Raw genomic sequence first — 9,468 nt, forward strand, 5'->3', positions numbered from 1 at the left:
AGGATATGATTCCTTATCCTTAATCCTAATGATTCTAGAGGTTCTCTAGTGCATTCAAGTCTATATCAAACTCTAATGCTAATAGTTTATGTAATGTTGGGCAGCTGTACACATGGTTAGCTACTCAGTTTCTTTCTCCTTTAATAAGCATCCATTGCTTTACACATCATACTGGACTGAACAAGGTTCTCAGAAGGAATAATTTAAAGACTGGGTATCTATTTATTAGTTTTTCTATCTACCTTTTATTTATCTGTTTACTCACCCGTCCATTTATTTATTAAACTAACTTATTGATTGCCTATCCTTTCTCTCTTATGGTTTAAGTCCTTGCTTTGTCGGTTTATAACCTGTGTCGTGATTTGGAGCAAGTTACCTCTCTAACCTCATCTCCCGCCACTCTTCCACTCATTAGGCTCCATCTTAGCTGACAAAGTCCTATCTCAGGGCCTTTGCATTTGCTCTCTAATTCTGGGAAAGCTCTTTGACAAATATTTGGGTTTCATTCTGATTTTCTTCAGGACTTCAGTCATGTGTTACCTTCTTCATGCTAACTTCCCTGAAGTTATGTCCCTTCTCCATGACACTTCCTACCCTAATTCCCTGCTTCCTTTTTCTGTTTAAAACAAATATTATAATTTTTATTTTATTTATATATTTTACGAATTTTTGTCTCATCTTTTTCCTCAAGTGGAATGTGAGCTCTACTAGGGCAGAGATGTCTGTTGGTTAGTGATGCTTACCTACTGTCTACAATGGAACTTGCTCATAGAAATCCTCATTAAAAATTATCTGGATTCATGGAGCTTTTGGGAAGATAAACTGACATGAATGGAAGGAGGGTATAGCTCAAGCAGTAGAGTGCCTGCTTAGCATGCATGAGGTCCTGGGTTTAATCCCCAGTACTTCCTCTAAGAGTAAATAAATAAATAAACCTAATTACCTCCCCCAATGAAAAAAGAAAAAAAAGACATGGATGCAAGTAAGGTGCTTGCCATTGAACCCAGTACAGACCATAGACTAAATACATAGCACACATAGGCTTGTATTATTTTACATAACTTCATGCAGAAAATACTTAATAACCACCATGGAACTGAAGTACTCATCACTCTTTTGGAGATGATGATGATGATGATGATGATGATGATGATGATAATGATTAGTTATTTAGTAATTATTAGAGAAATTACTAAGTTTTAGCCAAAGACTATAAAAACATATATAAACACCCATATATACTAGACATGACATAATTACATTTTTACAAGACAATATACTTTGAGTAACCTTACCATAATTATATAAGGTTATGGTTTGAGTAACACGTGAAAATAAATTTCGATGGCATTTGCATAACTATACCTCAATCATAATATTCATAATCAATTCAGAATGATTGTGGGTAAGTATAGTTTTAATGAATGCAGTCAATTAACTTTAATTTACTAGTGAGTGCAATTAAATAATAATTTAGAATTTTCACCAAGTAGAGAAGATCAACACATTACTCTCTGTCAGTTTTTAACTAAGTATTGGCTCCGTACAGTTAATTCACTCACTTTTTCTGAGTGTTGGAATAAAAAATAAAGTATGTATGTGTGTCTAATGTGACACATCAATAGGAGTGATATCTATGATGGTCATATGACTGACTAAGCCCCTTAAAACTACAAAATTGTAGCTCTCAGTTCAAAAACATTTCACATATTAAAAACATCATCAACCAAAATATAAATCATGAGTTGTGGCACAACTGTAATGGAAAATGGGTATAATACATACAGGGAAGTAATGCATGGTGGTTTTTAAATTTCTGGTGAAATTTTAAAAGCTTTAAATAAAAAGTTTAAGTGCCAATAGCTTCCTCTTTATAATTTACCAAGAGTGTGGATTCCTAGGTTAGAATGCTTCTCTTTTACCCCTGAAAGTATGACTTTGAGTAAATCACTTCACCTCTCCAAGCTTAATGTTTTCATGTATAAAATAAAAATATATAATCCATATAATCTTTATACATATAATATTATCCACATAAACCTTTTTAAAAATAAGTATTTAATAAACAGTAGTAGTCATAGTGGTTACAGTCATAGTAGTGACATTTGCATCAGGGGAAAGACTAGCCTTACTATGTAATTCCTGATAGTTCTTTTTCCCACATTTATGAGTTTTGTGCCTACTGAAGGAGAGAATTACAAGGTGAGAAGCATCCACTTGTCCCCAAGCTGGGTAAATCCTCTCCGTATTTCCCCCAGGAAGCAGCATTGCACAAGCCCTGTAACTATACAAGCACAAAACTAGCACAAAATCTACCCCATTTGTCCCAAATTATATTACTATCACGTTGTCTGTAATCTAATCAACATGTAATCTGTGCACAAGGAGGTGAGTGTGGCACCCACCTTGTTATTACTCTGCACACGGTATTACATGATGTCTGCAAATACTGTTCACTGAATGCATCTAACTTCGGTGGACTATTCCATTGACCAGCCCGTTCTCTACTTAAAAGCGCCTGTACAAGGAGATAACAGGTTTCTGTCCCACTTGAAAAACGAAGTAGTTTAAAATCTGACATTATGCCCTTCTTTATTGCTGGGTGAGGAAGGTTTCTGCTCTGGGTATTCAAATAGGCAAGTTTCCAAATTAAATAGGACTGAAAAAAACAAACTCAAGTTGAAAATTGCTACCTCTTATGTAAGGAAAATTAGAGTATGACTTTATTTTGCTGTTCTATTTTAAAACATATTCCCAAAACAACTATTTCAACACTCAGTTAGCATTATATATAGGAATACAAACATTATTTTTTAAAGCACTTTCGAATCAATTTATCAATTTCCCTTCTCCTAACAACTTCCCAAGAGATACAGGACACATTTAATTAGCAGTTATATTTTGTAAATGATAACACTGAAGAATGTCAAAGGAAAGGAAGGAAACCGAAGAAAGGAAGAAGCAGAGTCAGAAAGCTGGACTGGGGCAGATGACAGAACACATTTTGCTTGGGGACCACCAGGGGTCTCTGCCAGATACCCAGTATCCCTCTGTGCATAGCTGACGGATCTGTGCCACAGGTAAAGCGCCCATCTGCAGCGACTATTCTTAGCGAGGGTATGATAGTAAAAGTTGATAAACCTAGTAAAAAGTCTGATCTAAAGTGAACCACAAAACCAAATTTCAGCAGTATTTCTGAAAGAACAACCCTTCATGTATGTCCCTTTAAGACTTTATGTGAGGTTAGCTTTGGATTTATACCCAGTTCAAGAACTGATTAATCGCAGGGGATGCATATACCTAAACTGACTCACTGGTACTAGTATGCTTTGCCGATGTCCACAGCAATCTGCACTCCATTAGATACACACAAACATTTCTATGACACTGTTACATTATTAGTAGTATTTAGTGCTCTAATGTTAGCTAGTCTAATGGCTCTAAAGTGATATCTTATTCTTGTTTTCATTTACATATTTATGATCACTAATAATTCTATGACTTCCCTTATGTGTGCTTGGTAGCTTTTTGGTTTTAATTTTTTGAAAATGCTCTCTCCTATCTTTCACACTTAATTGTATCAGAATTGCTCTATACAGAAGAATTTTTCATATTCCAGGTATTGATTCTTAGTTGATTTTAGGTGTCACAAATATATTCCCCCACTCTATTAGCCATTCATTAACTTGACACATAGTGCCCTTCATTAAAAAGTTTATCTTGATGTAACCAGATTTATTAATTTTCTTTCTTTTGATTCCTAATTTTACATTTTTGTTTAAGAAGTTCTACTACCCCAGGTAGTCTCCTAGCCTTTCTTCTATGAACTTTATATTTTTATCTTTTGATTTTAGGTCTTTACTCTGTCTAGAGTCCACCATCATATGCAGTGTTAGCTGATGTGTCTGAATGGATTCTTCTGATCACTGCCAATCCATTTTCTCTCAGTAACAGAATCACGTATCAAAGACTCTGTGGGATCTCCCACCAGAGCAGGACTCTACATCTCTGCCTCCACTGACTCTGGTTGCCCACTGACTTGCTCTGAGGAAAGTAACATGGGCGGAGGTGAAGTGGTACATTGTCAAGCCGAGATTGTGAGAGGCACGAGGAATTCCCGTTGGCCCCTCCCTGCCTTCCTGCTGCCCACCACCTGAAGAGCAGGCCCCCAGTGACCAACACTCCTTCCTTCTTAGTCTCAGAATGAGAGATACCTGGAGAAGCCCGAGTCCAAGCCTGCTCAGTCTCAGCCGAGCCAGAGATCATCTGTTCTACAGGCAAGAAACCCGTGTGCACCGCGACATCTGACTGACAGACACACGAATCCCATTTTCCGTACCTTCATACAGAGAGCCATTTTTCTGACAGGATGACATGAAGAAGTGTAGTAAATTAAAAAGTTTCAAAAAGAGCTAAATAGGTATCTTATATAAACGGAACGGATATGAAACTTTTCACGTTAAAGAGCAATTTCCCAGCTGTCAGATGTATCATAAGCATCTTAAAAGGAACTGGAGTCCACACTGACTGCAGAAGCACACTGCTACGTTTCTTTCAGAGGAGTGCACTTTGAGGAAGTCAGATGCATGCATAGTTCTCAACAAAGTGTGCAGCTGAGGTGCCGAGACTGTAACTGTGGAGTGTGTACTTTGCAAGTTCATCTAAAAACCTCAAGTCAGGCTTGCTAATTGACAGATGTAAGATGATTTCTTAAATGGACAAACTCTTTAATTATAGGCCCTGTGTATAGTCATTTTTCCTGAATCTTCTCCTAAAACTTCCAGCAATAGGTGGTCAAACCATAGCTGATGATCACAACTTTGACACTTAGAAGTGCTTTATTCACTACTTAGCCTCTTTATTACGTGAGTCATTTACCATACTCAGTGCTTTCAGTGAGTCTGGCTCCCTGTCTGGTAGTCTTGGAGTATACACAAGCGCTATAGTCATCTACTGAGGGAGGTGATTTTATGAAATAACTCCACAATTTTTTTCTTTCTTCTCTTTCTTGTATTTCTTACTTTTTCCCACTTTTCTCCCTTATCTTCGAAAACTCTTTTTATTTTCTTAACTATTTAGCTCATAGCTCTAATAATTAGACTACGGACACTACTTTTTAGATAAGAGATTGCATAAATAAAAAGATACAGTATACCTACATAAAAATGATTTTGTTGCTCTCATGCTAAAACATACCCCCCAGTGAATCACAAGAATGGATTAAATATCTAATGTATAGTCTACCATATTTACCTAATATATCTTAATTTTATTTTCATAAAGATCATTTTCAGTGAAGGAAGAATACCTGTATTTCATCTCCCAGTAGGCCCACAGAATACTGTCAAAATAATGCTGATACCTGTGATTTAATGGGCAGTGTGTGCCAGGGTACTGCACTACATGTAGCTGCACCATCAGGTAGGTTCTGCTGTGGTAACGAGTCCTGAGGTATCAGGGGCTTAGTACTATAAAAATTATTTCTCACTTACGAAAACTTCAGTGCAGCTAAACAGGGATATTCCTCCATTTCCTGCTGCCTGCCTCTCATGGTTTCCAGGATCGCCAAGGCCGGGCAGGAGAGAGACGCGAGAGAGGAAGAAGCACACTGAACCCTAACTGCCGCAGACGAGAGGTGACACGTCCTTTCCTCTCTCAGCCCCACGGTCCCACATGGACTCTGAATCAGGCTTGTGACTAGTGTCATCCTGTCTGCCCAGAAAGTGAAAATAGTCAGTGAAACAGCTAGAACTGCCTTCACTAAATGAAGTAAATCATGTTATCCTTTTAAATCCATTCACAGTCCTATGATCTTACTCTCATGGCTACTAATTGCAAGCAACTCAGACTTCTACTCCTAAGTCAGGACTACTTTCTCCATCTGTCACCAGCTGAATAATCATGGGACTGTTGGTGAAGTTTTAAAATGTAGTGTGTTCCCAGAGTAGCTAACTGACGATCATCACGTGACCCAAGCACATGTAACCCCACTCTCATATTTGCTCTCAGACAAGGGCTTGGGGAAACCCCTTTCCTTGGTGGAGGGCCACTGTATCTAGAATGAGAAAGGCTATGGTGTGCACAGGGTTCATCAGCCATCACCACCCAATGGAAACAGAAATGAACGGAAAGGTTCTAGCAGTCATTATTACAGTATAATTTCAAACTGTAACATGCAGGCTCTGTAAAGACGAAAAATTGGAAAGGAAAGTGTGAAAACAAGAATGAGCAGAGAGACAACAATGAACAGTGAGAGTGAAAAAAAAAAGAGGTGAAGAGATTCACTGAGTTGACAAAGAGCACAGACTCACCATCTCTAACAGTACGGAAGCCTGAGGACTGTTCACTTTCATTTTTCTCTCTCATCTTTTATTTTGCTTTGTCTGCTCTTTACTCTTCTCTGGCATTGGTCTCATTCACAATTACACAGAAATATCATTGAAAAATTCTCTTGCTTTTAAAAAGCTTAAAAGGATCAATTCAGTAATAAAATTTAGGAAACTTGATAGATTAATCTTTGCTAAGAGGTTAAAAAATAATAATAAATCAAATAAACAAATTACAAAATTCAAATTTCTAATTCCTGCCTCCTCCCTCTTCCTCCACCCTGACCTCCTTTCTTTCAGACACTCTCCCTTTGTCACCTCCATAAAAGCAACTATGAATGAGTATCTGTCAGTGACCCTCCCTCAGTGTGAGGGACAAAACTACAAAATCAGGCCTTTAATCTGAACCTCAAAAGAAAACCGGGTTCAGGCAGGCACGTGCCCCATTGCTGTCTCCTGAGTCCTCACACACCTATAGATCTATTTTTAGTGACAACATCCAAAGTAATTTCAGCACTTGATAAAAACCAAATGGCTTCCCACAACATTACCATTAGAGCATTTTATGCTACCATAAAAGGAGCACTAATTACACAGGAAGTCAGGACAGCTTTATATTTCTCTCTCTAAATGACAGAACATTGTAAGCTCTGGAGTTAGAATCATTTTTGTTATGAGTTCTTTTTAGATTTAAATATAGACCATTTCCAAGCTCATTTTGTAAAGCTCATGTCTGAAGAGTAATGAATGACATATTTATACTATAAGCATCTCTTAAAAATAGACACAAGGAGTTTATTTCAGTCCCCAAATAAAGATGTTCACATATGCTAAACAATCACCAGAGAGAGTTTCATATCCATGTCTCCAATTATCTACTTGATTCCTTATCAGCAACAATGAAGTTTTCCTGGCAAATGGGAAGCATTTAAACATACCAGCTTCCAGTGGGGATGCTACACAGTCTTCCTAGTGCAGGCACTAAACCCAGAGAGAAGAGGGGAGTTTTATTTTATTGGATGACTACAAATTATTGCTTAAGATCATGGTATTTCTGGGATAGAACAAGATCAAGTTTAAATGTTTCCAAGTGTCTTTCCTATGCTGTCGTTTAAAAATTTTGTAACGTCCTTCCCATAAGAATACTTTTTATGGAATTTGACACAACATTGTAAAATGATTATAAATCAGCAAAAAATGTAAAAATAAAATAAAGAAAACAAATGAGCACCACATGCATTACATAAACATTAACTACAACACTGGCTGAAGTGCAAGGTATGTTAAATCATGGGCTGAATATAATTATACTTTGAATACAGTCTATTGTTTCTCCCAGTGTTTAATACTATTCTAGGCAATTTCAAATCCATTTTTCTGTTTCAAAGCCAAGCTACAATTTGTCAAGTTATTATACTTTTATCACCCAGCTATGTTACCAGTGGGTATTGAATGAATACTAGTACAACAACAACAATAATTTTCTGTATCCTAGTCTGAAATTATAATGCCAATCTCTTCTATTTGGCCTGGAATTAAATAAAAATAGGAGAATTAGCAAAGAATTTACATTAAGTTTTGTAGATTGTGCAGTCTACAAAATGACCTGGGAAATATAGGTATTAAAGATAAGACCCAGCTTGCATTCTGTATGTAGAACCAGGCACCTTGGCATTGGACTCTGTCCATGGGTTTTGTCAAATTCAGGTAAAGATTCCTTACAGACTAATGACAATCCTCAGTTTTAGGGCCCCTGTGGCCAAGCATGCCATCAGAAATCTGCCCCTGTTTTAAGATTCCCAGTGCTTGTTTCAGCATCACATACTCTAAAATTAGAACAATACATGTTCTCTCTGTAGTACATGCGTGGCCCCCGTGCAAGGATGACATGCACATTTGTGAGGCATTCCATGTGTTTCCATCTCATGTTCATGGACTGGAAGAATTAATATTGTTAAAATGGCCATACTACTCAAAAGTATCTACAGATTCAATGCAATACCCATCAAAACACCAAAGGCACTGTTGACAGAAATAGAAGAAACAATCTTAAAACTTGTGTGAAACCACAAAAGACCGTGAATATCCAAAGCAATCCTGAGAAAGAACAAAGAGCCATCACACGTCTTGATCTCAAACTATACTACGGAGTGTAGCAGTAAACAAACAGCATGGCAGCAGCACACAGACACAGACCAATGAAACAGAACAGAGCGCCCAGAAGTAAATCATGGCATAAACGGTCAACTAATATTTGACAAGGAAACACAGAACACCCCACGGAGAAAGGACAGTCCATTGAACTGGAAAAACTGGGGGGAAGAAACACACACAAAAAACAATCAAATTAGACCTCTATCTCACACTCTTCACAAAAACTAACTCAAAATGGATCAAAGACTTTAACATAAGAGCTGATACTGTAGAAGAAAGTATACGGAAGAAAATGTAGAGAAGCAGCTTATTGATCTTGGTCTTGGCAATGATTTTTTTAGACATGGTGCCAAAAACACAAAAAACAAAAACAAAAATCAACAAACGGGACTACATTAAACTCAAAAGCTTCTGCACAGCAAAGAAATAAAAAAAACTAATAAACAAAATACATAGAGAACTCATACTTAATAGCAATCAGTCAATCCAATTAAAAATGGTCAGAAGAACTAATTAGACATTTTTCCAAAGAGGGTGTCAAAAATGGCCAAAAGGTACATGAAAAGATGCTCAACATTACTGATCATCAGGGAAATGCATATCAAAGCCACAAGGAATATTATCTCACACCCGTAGAATGACTATCATCAAGAAGACAAGAGACAAGGATGTGGTGAAAAGGGAAACCCTTATACACTGGCAGGAGGAATGTACTTTGGTCCAACCAGCATAAACAATATGGAAGTTCCTCAAAGAATTGAAAGTAATCTACCACATGATCCAGCAATTTGGGGTTTATACCCAAAAGGAAATAAAAACAAGACTTTGACAAGACTTTGGATTCCCATGTTTATTGAAGCATTATTCACAGTATGATGATAAAACTGAAAATAACCCAAATGCCCATCAATAGATGAATGAATACAAAAGATGTGGTACATATACACAATGGAATATTATTCAGTCACGAGAAAGAGGATATCCTGCC

General features: G+C 37.1%; 1 pseudogene; it reads left to right on the forward strand.

Annotated features, from left to right (window-relative positions):
• The first annotated feature begins 8,128 nt into the window (after positions 1–8,128).
• On the forward strand, positions 8,129–8,244 carry LOC116152364 (U6 spliceosomal RNA; annotated as a pseudogene).
• The last annotated feature ends 1,224 nt before the right edge of the window (positions 8,245–9,468 follow it).

Source organism: Camelus dromedarius, chromosome 3 (assembly GCF_036321535.1).
Source record: "Camelus dromedarius isolate mCamDro1 chromosome 3, mCamDro1.pat, whole genome shotgun sequence".
NCBI classification, from domain to species: Eukaryota; Metazoa; Chordata; class Mammalia; order Artiodactyla; family Camelidae; genus Camelus; species Camelus dromedarius.